The sequence below is a fragment of the Rousettus aegyptiacus genome, unplaced genomic scaffold (genome assembly GCF_014176215.1).
Source record: "Rousettus aegyptiacus isolate mRouAeg1 unplaced genomic scaffold, mRouAeg1.p scaffold_m13_p_14, whole genome shotgun sequence".
In the NCBI taxonomy this organism is placed as follows: Eukaryota; Metazoa; Chordata; class Mammalia; order Chiroptera; family Pteropodidae; genus Rousettus; species Rousettus aegyptiacus.
In genome coordinates, this window is record NW_023416289.1 from 29,473,570 (window position 1) to 29,491,474 (window position 17,905).

At 41.5% G+C, this 17,905-nt stretch overlaps 1 protein-coding gene and 2 pseudogenes across 12 annotated transcripts in view; all 3 read left to right on the forward strand.

The window, feature by feature from the left end:
- The first annotated feature begins 2,040 nt into the window (after positions 1-2,040).
- The window catches only part of LOC107502334 (BTG3 associated nuclear protein), a 115,485-nt gene continuing 99,620 nt past the window's right edge, over positions 2,041-17,905 (forward strand). For all 12 annotated transcript variants that reach the window (XR_001594963.2, XR_001594962.2, XM_016129427.2 and 9 more), the window contains exon 1: positions 2,041-2,169. The gene's annotated coding sequence lies outside the window, so the exon portion shown is untranslated. The remainder of the gene's footprint in view (positions 2,170-17,905) is intronic.
- LOC118611694 lies at positions 9,563-9,681 on the forward strand (annotated as a pseudogene).
- On the forward strand, positions 16,385-16,503 carry LOC118611742 (annotated as a pseudogene).

The following is a 17,905-nucleotide window of genomic DNA, read 5'->3' on the forward strand; positions in this document are numbered from 1 at the left end:
CTTTGCAAATGCCTAGTGCACATACATCTAAGTGGTCCCCCATTTTTGGTGTAATCCAGGCCAGGGTCCACTTCCCTCTCTTTCTATAAAACCTCCACCAATGTGACTTCAGCCTAATTAACTCCAGAAACTTCCATTGGATTCTTGTATGAACTGACTGGCAAGGAGAAGGATCCTCTGTGGTCGAGAAGTGATCCTTCATTGGTAGAAAGCTGTCTTTGCCTATTTCAAGCTATTTAATTTTGTTTTTTTAACCATGATTAATCAGCTAGATGTGAATATTAAATAACATTTTCCTCTATTTGAGCTTTCTGGGCAGCAAAATGAAAAATAAATCTAAAACATGGAAAACAAAAAAGAGAAGTCAATGACTTCAGCATAGGCACAATTATATTTGATTGCTTTAATTTCTGATCATGACTTAGTAGTGGCTTGGAGCCAAGCAGTGTGCAAGGCCTGGGCAGGAAGGAGCTGGCAAAACCACACCCGCAAGGAAGCTGCGAGCAAGGACTTTGTGATAATCTGGAATAATATGAAAAATATCACACTACATGTGTGCTTTCTAGTTAGATGCAGAATGTTAAGATTTCCTACATAGTTAAGTGTTTAGATTTGGCTGTGATTGAGGCAGAGGTGGAGATGGAAGGCATAGCTAGCTTTCTAGAACATTTTTACCCTCACTTACCCTCATGCTTCTCTCAGGATTTTTGTGGTTAGCTTTTGTAACCTTTTTCCCCACTCCGAGTAGACTCTGGACTCTAGATTAAGGTGTTTTAGATTCCAAACTCTGCTTTTGTCTCTTATTCAGCCATGCGACCTTGCCGCTGAGGAATTTTTCCAATCTCTTTGGACTTCTCATCTCTATAAAGGTCATATCTCATTTCCATATCAGTATCTTTTCCAGTGCTGACCTTCTTTCTGTGGTTCTCTGAATTTCTTTAAAGCACTTTTCCTCTAAGGGAATCCAGTGACCAGCCTCAGCAGAACTGTAGTGTTCATTCTGGAAGCGACTCTAACTCAACAAGGTCGCTCAAGGTTGCACAGCTGGTTGCTGTCCTGAATCAAGTTTTTCATTGTTGGCAAAAGGGAGATGAGCAAGAAACTCATAATAAAGCATTTTCTTTTGCAAATGAAATAGCTTCATGGTCTTGTGTTTGGATGATCAAAAGAATTCTTGCTCAATGTAAACAACTCGGAAAACAGAAACAAGTAAATGAATAAAAACGAAAAGTAATGGTAATCCCAGCATACATGAAAAGCAATGGTGATGACAGTAAGCAGGAATGACATTGCTGAGAATTGTCTACAGTTAGGGAATTTTTTCCTATGAATATCCATAAACATGCACTTATGCTATATAAATATATTCACATGCATGCTACATTTATATTCATATGTAATATAGTTTATATTACGTAAACACAAACGATATATAACATTAATTGCATATAAAATACATATCACGTACAATTAACATATTTTTTCCAAGCGCGTGCACTCAAGTCCATGTGAATGAAATAGGGAACCCAGAAGCACCGCTCACTCTTTGGGGGAACCTGGGAAGAGCGGAAGCGGCAGCACTGACCAAACGCAGCAGGCTCAAGCATCTGAACTACAAGTCCCAGCAGCCCGCTGCGCGGGCCGGGCGACCGGAGTAAGGCCAGACTACAAGTACCGGCAGGTATAGCGCAGACGCCGGGACTACGAATCCTAGAATGCACTGTTCGCAGTTCGCGCAGGGCCCTCCGGGATATGTAGTCGTTGGGGGGAGCTAATTCCTATTCATTCAGTCTCAAAGAAAATACAAATTACTTCTATAGCCCACAAACGCGACTTCTCATGGGCTAGCGAGGCGTCCTAGCGCACCATGGGCAAGTAAGAACTCTACGGGGCCCAAACTGTAGCGCGGGAGCAGAATGGGTGCGCATGCTCGGCGGTCGCGGACGCGGGCGAAAGCGCGCGCGGAAGGCCTTGGGCAGCAGGCCCCGCCTCTAGCCCCGCCCCCGCTCTCGGAGCGCCCCGCCCGGGGAGCCTGCGCAGACGGTGCAGGGCGGAGGGCAGCGGGGAGCGACTCGCAGCGCCTGCGCAGAGCGGCGGCTTCTCTCGCGAGGACGGACGCCATTATCGCATCTCCCCGACAAACACCACGAGAATTCCGCAGCCCACACGGTAATTGCAGCTCCCGCAGCCGGTCGCGTCTCCACCTCCCCCTTCCCGCGGGGCGAGAGCGAGAGCGAGATCTCCCCTCCTCCCTCCTCCCTGCGCCCTCCTCTGGCCGCTGCGCCCGCGCCCGCCGCCCCCGTCCCGGACGCTCTGCCGGGGTCCGCCAACGGCCCGCTCCCCCCGTCCGGTCGCCCCCTTAGCGCCCCTAGGCCCCGCCGACCGCCTGGGCCCTGCCGGCACCCCTCCTTCCCCCGCCGCTACCCTCAGCCCTGTCAACTCCTCGGGACGCCCCCTTGGCCTCCTAAGCGTCTCCTGGACCCGCCGCCCCCCTCAGCCCTGTCAGCCTCCCGGTTTCTGCTGCCCCCCCCTTTCCCCCGCGCCTCATCCCGTGGGCGCACGCCACTGTCCTCCCAGCAGTCCCGATACTGGGGGGCCGGGTCACAGGGCCAAGTGCAGGCTCGTTTTCTTCCTGGAGGCGACTGTTGATTTCATTAATTTTCTTATGCACTTGTGCCCCCTCACTCCCTGCCACATATGGCCGTGCTGTGCGGTCCGGGTGACTGGCCCGGGCCCCGGCAGCTGCCTTTAAAGTTGGGGAGCAGCACTGTGAGAGGTGCTCCTAGATGTCCCGAGGGCCGCCCTGCAGACAGACGGCTCGCGGCTGCAGGAGGGTCAGTCTGGGTCTCTCACTTTTTTGGGACATGGGAAAAACTGAAAACGCACCCAGAGATCCTGCGGTGTGGTAGTTCCTGTCAATCTGACTTCCGACTCGGTTGGCATCCTGGGTTACTAATGGGAAATAGAGCCCCGAGAGTCAGGAACACAAACAGCAGTCTCTTAACTTGCTTGTGGTTTCACAAAGAGAGGTAGGGACGTAAGGTGCTGGCTTAGGAATAAACAGCTTTCGATCTTGGAGAGGATCCGATCCAGCACCTCCCGACCTTGAATAAGGATTTCAGGTTTTTCTCCCCTATACTTTTTAGCTATTTCTGTGGTTTAATCCTGGAATGTGCCTTAGTTTTTTGCTTTGAAGCTTCCCTACCCCCCATGGCTGCAAAAAGTCGATGTACACCCCATCTTTACTGTGAGTGAATTGGAGACATTGCCTTAAGAGAGGACCGATTTTTCCCTGATGAGATGGTAGGGATTGTCTTAGTATTGGAGAAATAAATATTCCCTGAAGAACTGTTAACAACTGTGACTTCCAAGGTCAGAGAGCTTGCTTGCCCTGATCAGGGAGGGCCCAGGTTAGCGTCTGGAAGTGGAACAGGTGATTGGTCTTTATTTGGAGTTACCTGTTCTTCCCGAATGTATCCCATCGAATGTGCCCCAGGGCTTGACTGCGTTGGTAAAACTAGAACTAAAACTAGTAGATGAAAGGACAGTTCTCTCTAAGGGTAGAGTTGTAACTGGAAGTTTGGGAAGCAAAAATAACTTGGGAGAGTTGAGTGGTCCTCAGTAAGTGAGAGAAACGTGACATCAAAGTAGATGATGGGACCATTTAACATTCAGCTTTTACCTGGTACAGATGTCCAGTGGTAAAAGAAAACACCAAAACTTCTGTAAAATTTTATGTATTTAGGTCTGTTTCCCCTATGTCTTATAATCAAGAATATGTTCTTGTCATGTTGTAGTCTGTCATCATTGGCTTTAATTAAAAAAAAAAAACAACAAAAAAGCTGCCATCTCAGTCATGTGCTGTGGCTGGGATTGCTAGTCATTTCCAGTGTTTCTTATCATAATGACCCAGAGAAGTAGAGACTGTCCTGTTTTATGAATCAGGTGACTAAGGCCCACAGAGGTTAAATGACTTGTCTAAGACACAGCCAGGGTTTGAATGTTCTTAAAGAATTGTATATGCATATATTTTTAAAGTAATGTATGCAATGAAATATCAATGAAAAACGATGAGAAGCCGCAGTCTCCTGTCTCACCTTTCAGCTCCCGTCCTCAAAGACAGTGTTTTGTTAAAGAAGTTCTCCATAGTTCTAAATAATTTATTTTACACATTTTTGGCTTTCTGTTATGATAGCATGATTTAGCTTATCATATCTCACCTCTTCTATCCCGAGTTCACTATGTTCAGTTAACTCATTGTTTTTATAACTGCAAACATCGTTTGCTTCACAGCCAAGTAATGCGTTTCCCTTTTTATACAGTCATTTGTTTATTCCGTTGTTTGTAATGGCCTTTCTTTTTCTTTACATTTTTGTTCTCGTTGATTGCTTAAATTGTCAGTGATAGTGTCAAACCTCTCCTGCCTTCCCAGCCCTCTGTCCTCTTTTTAAAATCTGGATTGATTACTCTATGCCAGAATAGGTATCATCTTGATATTTTCCTTTATTACACATCTGGGTTTGCTCAGATTCCACTTTGGCTTTCTTCATTTCAATGAGAACCTTCTGCCAAGTAGCTTTATTCCTTTTGGGTGAATTTTTAGGGTCCTCTTTGGTTTTAGGACATTCCAGAGTTTTAAAGGATGTGGAGCCCCTTTCCAAACACTTTCTTTTGGGGGGCCTATTCTTAGCTCTGGGAAAGTCTTTTAAATAATTTATTTGAGAATTTCTTCCACTCTGCTTTTACTCTTTTCCAAGTTCCTGTTAGATGATGGACATCTTGACCCCCTGAATCTCTTTGTCTTATCTTCCTCCTATGTCATTTTTATTTCTGGGAGAGGGCTTCACTTTATCTTTTATTTAAAATTTTTAATATCCATAATTGAAATGTTAACTTAAAAGAGTGTGTTTGTTCTGTTCCTTTTCACAGTAGCTTGTTTTTTGAATACATTATCTCTTTGACTGAGGGTACTATTAAGGATTTTCAGTTCTTTTTTTGTTGTTTGATCTCATTTCATCTAATGTCACTGTCATCTTTGTTAAAAGACTGGCTTCATATGACAAGTACTCAGTTATTGGTAATTGTCTTAAGGCAAGAGGAAGCAGGCAGATCTGAATTTGTGGGCTGGTTTTGAAAATATGTGGGTTTCCCTTTTTTTGATTGGGAACTTGTTACTGTGCTTGGACCTTGAATGCCCGATGGCAGATTTTCTCTGGACCTTTCAGCTTAAGGAAGACCCCTTTGATTGGGGGCTGCCCCACTTGGTCTAGTGGACCCCTTGCACAGCTCTTCTGTACTGGTGTAGCCCTCATCCTCTGCTGAGGGCCCTGGGTTTGGACCCCTACCTGTCGCAGCTTAGAGTCCTTCTTTGATTGTATTCACTCTTGTGTGCTCCAGGTTGCTGTTTCCTTTGCCCTCATTACATTCTCTAATTCTCCCAGAAATTTGCAAAATCTCTTGGCCTGCCGTCTTATTTCCTTTCTTATGGGTTTATTGTACGCTGTTAAAAATCATTTTGTTGGGAGTGGAGGAGATGATGTGTACTGGCCAGTCCCTCACTGTGAGTAATTCCAGAGTCCGTTCTCCTCACTCTGCTCTTCTCTCCTATCTCTCAGTGGCCTTGTTGATGATTCCCACCATCATTGGGACCTGAGGCCAGGTCATGATCCCCATGGCAGTTTCCATGTTGCAGTGTGAGCGGGTGGTTTGTGATCCTGATAGAGGTTCTCCTGGCTCTGTGTCTTTGGAGGGGTGCTAGGCTCACCTGGGGAAGGCCAACCATAGACTCCTGTTGTAGCAAAGATTGTGATTTCAGGTTTTTCAGTCTGCTTCTCACTGTATCAGTGTCCTAAAAGAGCAGTTCAGAGTGCCAGAGTTTAATGAATACCTCTAGTTAAGCAATGATTACTGTGTTTGAAGTGTAATCTTAATGCATTTTTATCGATTGTCCTTTGAACATTATGCACAGTGAAATGGGTCAGATGTGTTAAGGACTTGCTGGTGAAATGATCCACAGGCCAACAGCATTACCATCACTGGGTATTTTAGGGAAATGCAGACTCTCAGGCCCCACCTAGATGATGTATGGTATCAGAATATGCAGCTTTGTAAACTTAATTTTGAGGTACTTTTAGACTTAAAAAAAGTTGAAAAAATATAGAGAGCTTCACTTACTCCCTTTACCCACTTGCCTTAATGCTGACATCTTACATAATCAAGTATCCTTATAAAAACCAGAAAATTAACATTGGCACAGTACTATTGACTAAGTTGCAGACCTTACTGAACTTCATCAGTTTTCCACTGTCCTTTTTCTGTTTTAGGATCTAATCCAGGATCCCACTCTTCATTCAGTTGTCATGTCTCCTTAAATCTCCAGTCTGTGATATTTACATAGTCCCAAGATATTTATAAATTACAAAGGGAAAAACGGTAACTTCACAGTGGAAAAACCCAGCAGATAACACCTTAAAATCACAGTAATAAAACATAATGATATTATGTGCCCCAGTTTGATACACTGAGCCAGAAATGCATACCCTCAGTCTAATCAGGAGAAAACCAAGATTGAGGGACATTTACCAAAACCCTGATTAGTAGTACTTCTTAGAAGTGTCCAGTTTTGTGTGTGTCTGTGTGTGTTTGGCTTAAACAACAGAAATTTATTTTCTCATAGTTCTTGGAGACTAGAAATCTGAGCTCGAGATGTCATCAGGTCTGGTTCCTTTCTCTTTGGTTTGCACATGGCCACCTTGCTGTGCCATGTGATCTTTCCTCTGTACACGTGTCTGGTGTCTCTTCATGTGGCAAAATTTCCTTTTTTTTTTTTTTTTTGAATAAGGGTGCCAGTAGGGTTGAATTAGGGCTCACCTTAATGGCTTCATTTTAATTTAACCACCTCTGTAAAGGCCCTGTCTCTAAATACAGTCACATTCTGAGATACTGGGGCTAAGATTTTAGCATGAATTTCTGGGGGACATAATTCAGTCCATGACAGGTAGCAAGATTTACTTTTCCTAAACATTTTCTGCAGTGTTTTTGTAATGTTTTAATATTTTACAAAGAGCCCAATTATTTTATAATTTGGAAAAGCAATAATGTTAAAACAAAAAATTCTTTGTGTTTACATTTAACATAGATTCTAGGCTTAGATAATTACAGACTTTTCATTTAAATGAATGTCTTCTGGGCATTTGAAAGTTGTGAGGGGTGTAGGACAATTCTTAATTGCGAAGAATCAACCCAAGCATTACAGGATCTACAGTGACCCCTCTCACAACTATTGCCAGTAGTACTCCTTCTCCATCATTGGCAACCAAAAATGTCCCCTCAGTTTTCCAACACTTCCCTATTGATCGTCACCACTAAAGTATAATTTTATACTGATATTTGCAAATGTTTAAAATGTTTTCTTTCTGTCTCCCTTTTTCTTTTAAAATAATAATGGAGGAAGAAATCATGCAACCTTTAGCTATGCCAGTGGGAAGGTTAGCTGTGTTTATGAGTCATGGCAGTTTCCTATAGCTAAAGTTGTCTAAAGACAGTTAAATCTCTTTTGCTACAGTTTATCCAAATTGCAGGCATCATGCTTTAAGAGAGTGTATAATAATAGCAAATGTATAGTGAGCACTGATTATATGCCAGGCACCTGTCCTAAATGCTCTACATATACAGATTCATTTATTCTTTACAGCAATCCTATGAGATAGGCCCTGCTATTTGATAGGTAAAGATACAGACAGGCACAGGAAAGTGAAGTGATTTGCAAGTAATGGAGTTGCGTTTCAAAGCAGATTAGTACTGCTTCAAAGCTGCTTGCTGTGTTTAGCCTGTGCATGGTACTCACTCTCCCCCATGAGGCTTACTGGGTGCAGAGTTAAGCACTTTACAGATATTATGGCATGTGATCCTCACAGAAACAGTGAGATTGCTACCATTTTACAGATTTGGAAACTGGGAGGCTCAAATCTGTTTTGAGAAACAGCTTAAACGTATACACTTTATTAACATGTACAAAATAATGGCATACTTAACCAAAGTTCTTGCCACAATCAAAATGTGGAGAACCAAAGAAATTATATGAATATATTTTCCAAGTCTATTTAAATTAGCAGTCAGTCGCTAACTATTGCATTTTCTGAGGTTCTGAGTATCTTACTGGATAAGCTGTATTGTGGGGAAATAATTTATATATCATGATATTGGTTTTCCTGCGGAGTTAATGAAAAACAACTCAATTGGGCTAATAGTGATCCCAGTTTTGTGAACTGATCTTTCTCTTATAAAACAGAAGCAATATTGTGACATCTAATAAAAGGCTTTATTTTTATTTTGTATGTTTGTTTTATTTTGTTAATAGAAGACAGTCCCAGAGACTTTTAAGAAAGCTATTTTTCATGCTCAGAATATACCCTGAATTCTTGCAGCCCCACCTTGGTGTAATCATTAGTATCACATGAAGTAAAACCTTACAAAGGCTGTCTGAAAATGCGTAAAAGGCAAATAGGAATGGCTTCTAGCATATCCATATCCCTTTCTCTTCATTAGAGTTTAACATTGATTATGAATAATGCTTCAAGAAATAAACTTAAGGTTTTGATAGAACTGGAAAAAAGTTATAAACTTAATACACTTTTTCTGATTTCATGTTGTATTCCCTCTCACCAGATGGTAGTCTGGGAATCTTTTTCTGATCCACTGCTTTGAATTAAGTGCATTTGCTTTTTTTCCAGATTGATTTTTAGGATAAAGCACACACAGTTCTTTTTCTTAAAAATGACTACTCTCCTCAAATATTGTTGTAAAACAGCACATCAACATAATAGAAAATTCTGAAAAAAAAAAATCCTACCACATTAATACATTATATATCAGAATATTCTAGTTTTTATTTCAAAATACACATTTTTACATAATATGTTTACATATGTTTGTAACATTTTCAGTGACTTTCACTTAAAAATATATCAGGTTTTCCTGTTTCTATAGTTTTCATAATGATAACCTATAATGGGTGTATAACATTTTTTTGAGTAGATGTATCATAACTTAGTAATTTTTAAATTTTTGGTCATTTAGGTTGTTTCTAATTATTCTCTGCTGGAGATAGAATGTGGCCTGAATAGGAGAGTCCAGTCTTGAAAGACAGGAGGAGACTCGGAATTTGGATTTTAAAAGTTGCCATGTGTTACATACTCACTTTGATGCTGAAGAAATACATCCTGTGCTAGATGGTTGCCAAGGAAATATGAGATAATGAACCACAAACCTGGTTTTCTAGATTGGTAAATAGGTGTGCTGGCACAGGGTTTAGGTGAATTTGCATTAATTGTTTATTGGTAACACGTGTTACAGCTTATTAGCCTTAGTTTTTATTTATGATCATCTGTACTGTATGTATTCTTAAAGCTTTAGTTGTACAATTTAAGCACGTTACATGACAATGCAAGACTGATTTTAAAATTGTCAATGTAACTTTACTACTTTAGCTATTTAAATCTGAAAACAATAAACATTTTTCATTTTGAAGAAAAGATTTCTTGGAGAAAATACACATTAAGGAGTCTACGGCCATGCCACCCTGAACAAGCCCAATTCTGTCTGATCTCGGAAGCTAAGCAGGGTCGGGCCCGGTTAGTACTTGGATGGGAGACCACCTAGAAATACCAGGTACTGTAGGTGTAAAAAAAAAAAATACACATTAAGAGTCTCCATGAGAATGTCTTAGATAAAAGTTATAAAAGTCCTCCCTATACCAGAGGTAAATAAAAGTCATTACTGTGTTCTCTGACTTCACATACATAATGGCTGAAAAAATCACGTAATAAATTGTCCATCAGAAATGCTTTAAGTCATTCTAAAATGTTCATTTTTAGGGCATGTGAAAAGTTCAGGGAATTTGAGAGCAAGTATTGAGTGAGATCACACGGTTGCCATTTGCTCTTAAAAAGCTGAACTTGTTTTCTTGTTCGTGGACAGTACCTGAGGCTCAAGTAGCATATCACAGAAGAGAATCATAGCAGTCATCACTGCCTTTGCAAGTATTTTTAAAATTACTTAACCTTTATATTTCTCACTTTCGTGCAGGTTGTGAAACCACTTAAAAATGAGAGCTTCGGCTACTCATTTTCTGCCCTCTGCCTTGCCATGGCTGTGCTCAGCTTGTCCCCTTGGAAGAGAGGGTGTCTGTCTTTAGTCCGAGAGGACAAGGAGCAGGAGGAAGGCTCTTGACCCCTCCTTATTTCCCCCAGAGCAGTGGTGAGGTGGGCCATCCTCATCATAGTGCTCCAAAGGAGGCCTATAAAAGAAATAGAGCTTGAGATCAGCACCTGGAGCCTCCCATTGCTTGAAACCCGTGGATGTTCTCGAATTAAAATGTGATGGAACCATTAACTTCTTAGGCCACAAGCAGATAGTATGCCCAAAATACTGTAAAGCCGTGGTTCCTTTTTTGAATTAACTTCTCTGCATCTTTCATGTTTACCCATAGTCAAGCACTGTTGGATTTGATTAAATATTTTAGACCATCTACCTTCATAGTGGGGTGGACAGTAAGATTCGCTTTATCCCCTTAAAGAACTTCACGTTGGGCAGGGTGAGGGGATGGTGATGGTAGGAATGATCAGGCACCCTGGACAGGTAACCCACTAGGCCTAAGCATGGAAGAATAAAATCTGTGAGCGAAGGCCAGAGAAGGTGAAAGATGACAGCAGGTGTTAGTTAAACTACTGAAAAAGTTCATAAATGGAATGAAATGTGTGGAAATTGACTACCATTTCTTTGTTCTAAGTTCTGTATTAGTATGTTAAATAGTTGAGTATGAATAAGGCATTGAAAGTACAAATGAGTTGGGCGGAAGGGCCCAGGGAGGGGTGGAGGCCTGGCCACCAGGGCGGGAGTGCCCTCTGGAAACCTGGACTGCATTGAGCCAGTCAGGCTGTTGCCTGGGTGACTGGACAGAGCCCTGTATTGACAAACCTTTTAGTAATAAAGATTTACATTCTGTGCTTTAAAGAATGCTGCTTGTGGTCTCTTGTATTTTTCCTTTTCCATTAAGATTGAAAATCATCAAATAACTTGAAGCAAAGTTTAACCTTTCTGAATTAAAAGTGGGTTCGGATAAACTGGCAGTGAAAACATGGTATGTGTGCTGCTGGCCCTTCCTCGTTGGTGTGAGCTACATGTCCCTTAAATGTGAAAAGAGGCACAGGCAACTCCGTTACTAGATAGAGCAGGGAAGGACTCAGGCTGCGGTTCTTGCTGTCACCATGAAGTGCAGCCCTGCAATCCTCTTGGCAGGTGGATGACCAGGTTGGAACCTTCTGTTGTCAAGCCCTCCTCCTAGGAATTGTTTCATCAGTGGGAGCCAGAGACCTTGGGAACAAAGTGCTGTGTTAGGCTGCATTTTATGCCAGGAACACTTCCCTGAAGGTGCCAAGTAATTCACACCCTCTGTGTGTAGACTGACTGGTGAAGGCTGGGTGTCCCGTTAATCATTTAAAAATTGCAGCTGTCAGGGGGCAAACACAGTTTGCAATTAATTAGCTTTCTAGTTTTGAAATTAAACATTTTTATAGGTTTTTAAGATTTGTGGGATTCAACTAATTTCACTTTTTTTTTTTTTTTGCAAAATGAGGGCTTAATATGTTATTTTAAATTTGTGTAATTTTCATTTTGATAATTCAAATTTGTATAAAATGCAGTCTTACTGTGTTAGGAGAAAGGAAGCTCAAGGGGTGCAATAAGATGAAAGCAAATACTACTACTTGCGGTCCCCTCCACATATAGGTTTTAGTAAAGAATTCAGTTTGACTTGTTTCATGGGTTCTCCCAGGATCATTTCAGAGCTCAGTAAGCCTGCTTTGCCTCACTGAGATGTCTCTGATTCACTCTAACCGGATTCAGAAATCGCTTTTTACAGCTGACAGGAGGTGGAACAGGAAGAGCCAGTCCAGACCTAGAGGCAATTGAATAATCCTGTAATAGCAGAGCTACCTCTCAGGAGGTCAAGATCACTATTCTTCAGCAATAGTCTCTTAATTTCTCTATCTCAGTCTTGAGGCAGTTTCAAGATTCTAAAGGTGCTGCAAACATCATTAAATACTAGAACAGAAGTCAACAAACTTTCTGTAAAGGGCCAGATAAGTAACTGTTTTTGGCTTTGAGGTCTCAACTGTGCCCTTGGAGGGTAGAAGCCTGAATGGGCATGACTATTTTTCAATAAAACTTATCTATAAAAACTGATGGCTGCCTAGATTTGGCCCTCGAGCTATAGTTTGTGAATCTTCAAGCTCTAGACTAAAAGTACTAATATCAGTTAGAAAAAGAAATCAGGGTTGGGAGTTTATTAACAGAAAGATGATATAAGGGACACCTCAGCTGGTGCCAAGCACCTTTCAAACTGCTATCATTTTACAGGTTGCTCTGCCGGTTGCCTCCAGCATCTGTGCTCTTCACTACTGACTTCGAGAGTTTGGGGTGATCTGGAGGTGTCTACCGAACCATCTCGTTTATCTGGTGAAGGCACTGAGAGTGTAGGTCAGGACCTTTTAGTTTATTTTGGGAAAATCTACTTGGAAAGAAAATGTCTTTGTTTCCAAGTGGCAGTCTCTCAGAAGTATAATTAGCATTGGCAAAGTCACCTTCAAAGAAGAATGCTTTTGTCCATTCTCAGTGTCTTTGGAGAAAAAGCCTCAACATCTCTATAGGAATTGGGTTTTTTTCAGGCTAGAAGTTGCAAGAATGGTACAAAGAATTAAGATATAGATTCTCAGTTAATATTTGCTTTATCTCCCTCCTCTACAATTGTACATGTGTGTATATTATTTGTTTTTTTGATCAGTTTAAAATGTTTCTTTACTCTTAAGTGGCTATTTCTTAAAAACAAGGACATTCTATTATGTAACCATAGTACAGTTATCAAAATTAGGAATTGATCATTGATGCAGCTCTATTTAAGCAACAGATCTAATTAAGATTTTAATAATTCCAGTAATGTTCTTTATAGCAGGGGTCCCCAACTCCTGGGCCACAGACCAGTATGGGTCCGTGGCCAGTTAGGAACTGGGCTACACAGCAGGAGGTGAGTTGCTGGCCAGCAAGAAAAGTTTGATCTGTATTTGCAGCCGCACCTCAGTGCTAGCTAGCATCATCACCTCAGCTCCATCTCAGATCATCAGGCATTAGATTCTCATAAGAGCACCAGTCACTGGTGCCAAAATGAGGACTGCTGCTTTATAACAAAGGAAGAGGGGACTCCCTTATGAACTTTGATGAGTTTATTTTTTCCCAATAATATTGGCCCCTGTGATACTGACATGGATGTGTCTGCTAGGGCTGTGTGTAAGTTAGCCAGTGTCCACCACACAACATTAGCAGGTTTTCTTATACTTTTTTCTGTTTTCTGTGCTAGATAATATTAGCTAGTTCTCCTTGGTCATCCAACCTGCCTCTGAGGGGGTGTGCTTGCCTGACATCCGTTATGTGGTCAGAAACCTCTAGAAAGGTCCTTGCATCTGCCACCTGTTGTACTTGATCTAATAACTGCTCAAGCTAGGAGTTAATTTTCTTTTGTTTTTATTTTGCTAGTTAGGATTATAAATTCCCTTAACATTTTGACACATAGTAGTTGTTTGGTTTCTGTGAAATTGTGAGGTAGACAAAGGAGGTTAGGACACTTACCTCTGGACTGCTAACCCCCTCCCTGAGCTTTGCAGCATAAGGGAATAAACAGGAGGAGCAGATGGATGCTAGGATTTCAGTTTCTGGAGGTAGCTGAGAGATGGTTGGATGCACGGGTCCAAACTCCGGGGAAGGGAAACAGGTAGTGATGGCTAACATGGGCTTCGTTAACTAGACACAAAGTGAGTTACTGTGGATGTGTGCTCTGCTTCCTCCCCACCCCCACTTCTTCATTGCCGGCTACTCTCATATTCCCTTTATAAATATTCATGATGCATGCTTTAGATAAGGAGGTGTTTAGAGATGGGCCCATTTTTGTAAAATGGGGACCCACCTACATCAAAGGTTGTAAAGATTAAATGAGATAATGTTTAATATAGAGCTTAGAATTCAATAATTGTACCTCCTATAATTATTGTTATTATCATCAACAGTACCTGCCAGGTCTTATATCTTTTTAATCTCATATGGTGCTGATTTAATTGATAGAAATTTGCATCTAGTTAGAATTTTGTCTGTGATAAACTTACATCGTGAAATCTTAGAAATTTAGAATTGGACTGGAGCTTAGAGGTGTTCTAAATTAGTACAGGTTGCTAATTAAAAGTTTGCTGTGATTGTAAAGTATATACTTGCAAGCGCAAGAACCCATGATAACTTTGTGCTTCTGCAAGGAACCTGCCAGTACAACATGAGCCTCCACTCTGTCCCTGCGACTGTCCTTGACAGTCATTAGGTGTAAGACACCCTCTTGTTCTCACTAGGAAGTGACTTTTTATTGTAAACTGTGATTCTTTTACTATACAATGTTGTAATTTGGTGTATTATTTGTTATTCAGTGATACTTTATTGAGAATTTTAAATTCTGTTAGATGATTTTACACAATTTGCAATGTGTATGAATTCTTATTATCTTTGGGCCAATATTTATTATATGAACATGTATTAGTGAGAAAATAACTTTAACAATTTTAAATTTTACCTTTCATTCATTGTATAAAATGAGCTACAGTTGGATTTAGGTATATAATCATCAAAAGAAATACAAGGTCTCTCTGAAATATAATCTTCTGTAGAGGTATATAAATTCATGTCATCTAATCCATTTTCACATCTCTGAATGTTTTCCATTTTAACTATAAAAAATAGGTACAAGTGCAGTGAAAGTGTAGGGGAGTGTCAGCTGTAGTCTCATATATTTAATGCTTTTGACTTTTTTTTTTTTAATGAAGAGATGTTTAGAACTGAGATTTCTATTGTCCTTGTAGCTGAAAGGTTGAGAGAGCTGTTAGAGACTTGAGGCACTAGTTTCAGGATTGTCTGTGCTTGTAGGAGCATTTGAACTTCAAGGTCATTCCTTTATTCACTAAAGTGTTTGTGGATGACTCCTGTGTGCCCAATGTAGTGCTTGTGGTAGTAGTGATCCAATACATAGAGCCACTGTTTTTACATTAAAGTGAGACTTTCAGCCACTATAGGAGCCATTATAGCCCCAGTGCAACCTTAGTATGCAGACAGCTGGGTGTAGCTATGTTCTAATAAAACCTTGTGGACAATGAAATTTGAGTTTCATGAATGTGATGTCTCGAAATATTGGTATTTTGATTTGGCTCATGGACTGTACAAAAAGAGATGGAGGGCCAGATAAGGCCTATGGGGCCATAGTTTGCCAACTACGGGCTTACAAAGCAGAGATCATATACAGACAGGCAAGGGTGAGCCAGACTGAGAAAGGCTGGAAACCTGGATAGAGGAGTTTAGATATGATGCCATTAACAGAGGAGGGCCTCTCAGAATTGGGCTCTGAGAGGATGAGTCCTCTTTGGAAAAATCACTCTGGAACTTACAATATGGATGAGAGGGGATTGGCTTCCCGCCTCAGCCATGTGTGGCTTTGGGAGGGACAGTGGGGACAGTTAGCCTACCAGATCAGTGGATTCAACTTCAGAATGTGTCCCAGAGAGATGACACTTAACACAACAGTGGGACTGGAGGCAGGGACTTGGGAAGAGGCCAGTTTATGAATGATGAGGCGCTCAGGAGACCAGGTGCAATGGTAGAGAGGAAGTCAGATTGGAATCAGTAAGCGCTAAGAAACTGTAGGGTCTGGTGATGGTTGGACACTTAATGGTAACAGAGCAGAGAGAGTTAAAAAGCATCTGCAGGGTTCTTTTCCGGAGGAGCTGGGATATAGATGATATCTCCTTGAGCAACATTCTTGGGGAAAAAGCTAACAGGGACTTGAGAAGAGATCAGCTTTGGAAGTGTATGAATACATTTTATTGTCAAATGTCCATAGCATGGTTTGAAATACTAAACTTGGTGAGAGGTCATGGTGGCAGACAGAGATTTGGGTGTCAGTCTCATAATCAAAGCGTATACCTACCAGCATCCCCTGGGAGACAGTGTCTTTTATTGTGCTGCTCTGTTTCCTGAAGCTCAGAAGGGGCCACACTGGCATGTGTGGCGTGTAGGTTACACCGCACTACAGCCGTGGTGGCCTACCTGACATGGAGCCAGGTGGATGAACATGCTCTGCAAAGGACAGAGCTTTCAGAGGAGGGCAGAGGTATCACGTGGACCCTGGAGCAAGGCCCCAAGGAGAGGGAGGAAGACATGAATGTGGTGATTTGAGTGAAGAAGAAAAAGAAACGGCAGTGCCAAAAAGCGGTCAGGAATTTTTTTTTTTTTTGAAACCAAAACTGTCTACAGCCATGCCGTCCTGAACTTGCCCAATCTCATCTGATCTCAGAAACTAAGCAGGGTCAGGCCTGGTTAGTACTTGGATGGGAGACCACCTAGGAAGAACAGGTGATGTAGGCGTAAAAAAAAAAAAAACAAAAAAACCACCAAACCAAAACTGCCCCTTCTTTAATATAGCAATAAACAATTCTGCCATGATCTACTAAGTATAGGTTGCGAAGTGTTCCTAATCATAAAAGTCTCTTCTATAAAGAGGGTTCACCAGTTAAGAACTGTTCAGACCTCCAAGAATTGTTTACTGGGTCCTTGTCTGGTCCGTTGGCGAAAAGTTTTAGCCTGATAGTGAGTTTGGAAACCAGATTTGTTGTTTGGGATCCTGAAGGGAGAGCGAGTTTGGAAACCAGATTTGTTGTTTGGGATCCAGAAGGGAGCAGGAAGAGATGGCGTTTGCAGACCAGCTGGGTGAGAGTGCCGGGACATGTCCTAGGAGTTTGGCGTGAGAGGGATATGATGGGAGTCAAAGCAGATTAGATTGGAGGGTTTTAATATTTTTGTTATTTTTAAAAAATTTACTTACTTTGAAACCTTTTATTTTGGAATAATTTGAAATTTACAGATACAGAGCAGGTAGCACAGGTGGTTCTTGTGTGCCCTGTACCCAGTTTCTCCCCGTTAACAATGTGTACCCTGTGATGTGGGGCTGTTTCCATCAACATGCAGCCCTCCAAGCTCTGCTTGACCGAGCGCTAGCATGTTTTACCAAATCAGTGGTTCTGTGCCACTTCCTCCTAACTTTAATCTAGAGAAAAGTTGCTAGACGAGTACAACAAGTATATAGATGTATATCCTTCACCTAGATTCACAAAGGGTTAATGTCTGGCACCTTGCTGAGTGTGTGTGTATGTTTCTGCGTTTGAAAGTAAGTTGCAGAGATCACCTTATTTCACTCCCAAATGCTTGAGCGCACTTGTCTTGCGAGCAAGGATATTCTTTTACATAACATCTGGAAAAAGGAACAATAATTCAGTGTCTTCGAAGATACTGGTCATATTTAAATTTACCCTGAAGTTCTTTTATGACTGAACCCCCACCCCATCCCCAGGACACTTATTGCATCTGGCAGGTCTCCTTAGTCTTGGTTAATCAAGAGCTAGCTTTTTTTTTTTTTTTTTTTTTTTTTTTTTGTGCTTTGTACTTTTCAAGAGTCCCAGCCAGTAGACCTGCATCTCTGACCTCTTTGCTCCTGCGCTGATGCCTCCCAGCTGCGTCAGATCCCTGCCAGTTCTGGGCAGCCTTTTTTGATCTTCAAGGACTTGGGTAGCTGCCTCAATCTGCATTTCCCTAGTGCTGTTCTTAGCCCTGGCATAGCAGTAGATCCCAAGTAGATCACAAATGTCACTTGTCTTAAGGGCAGGGTTACATTCTTCTCCCTTGCAGCATATGTTGAGGTATACATATGTACCCAATGATTATTTTTTGAAGTAAGAATGAGTATTATAAGATCACTGAAAATTGTGTAAAA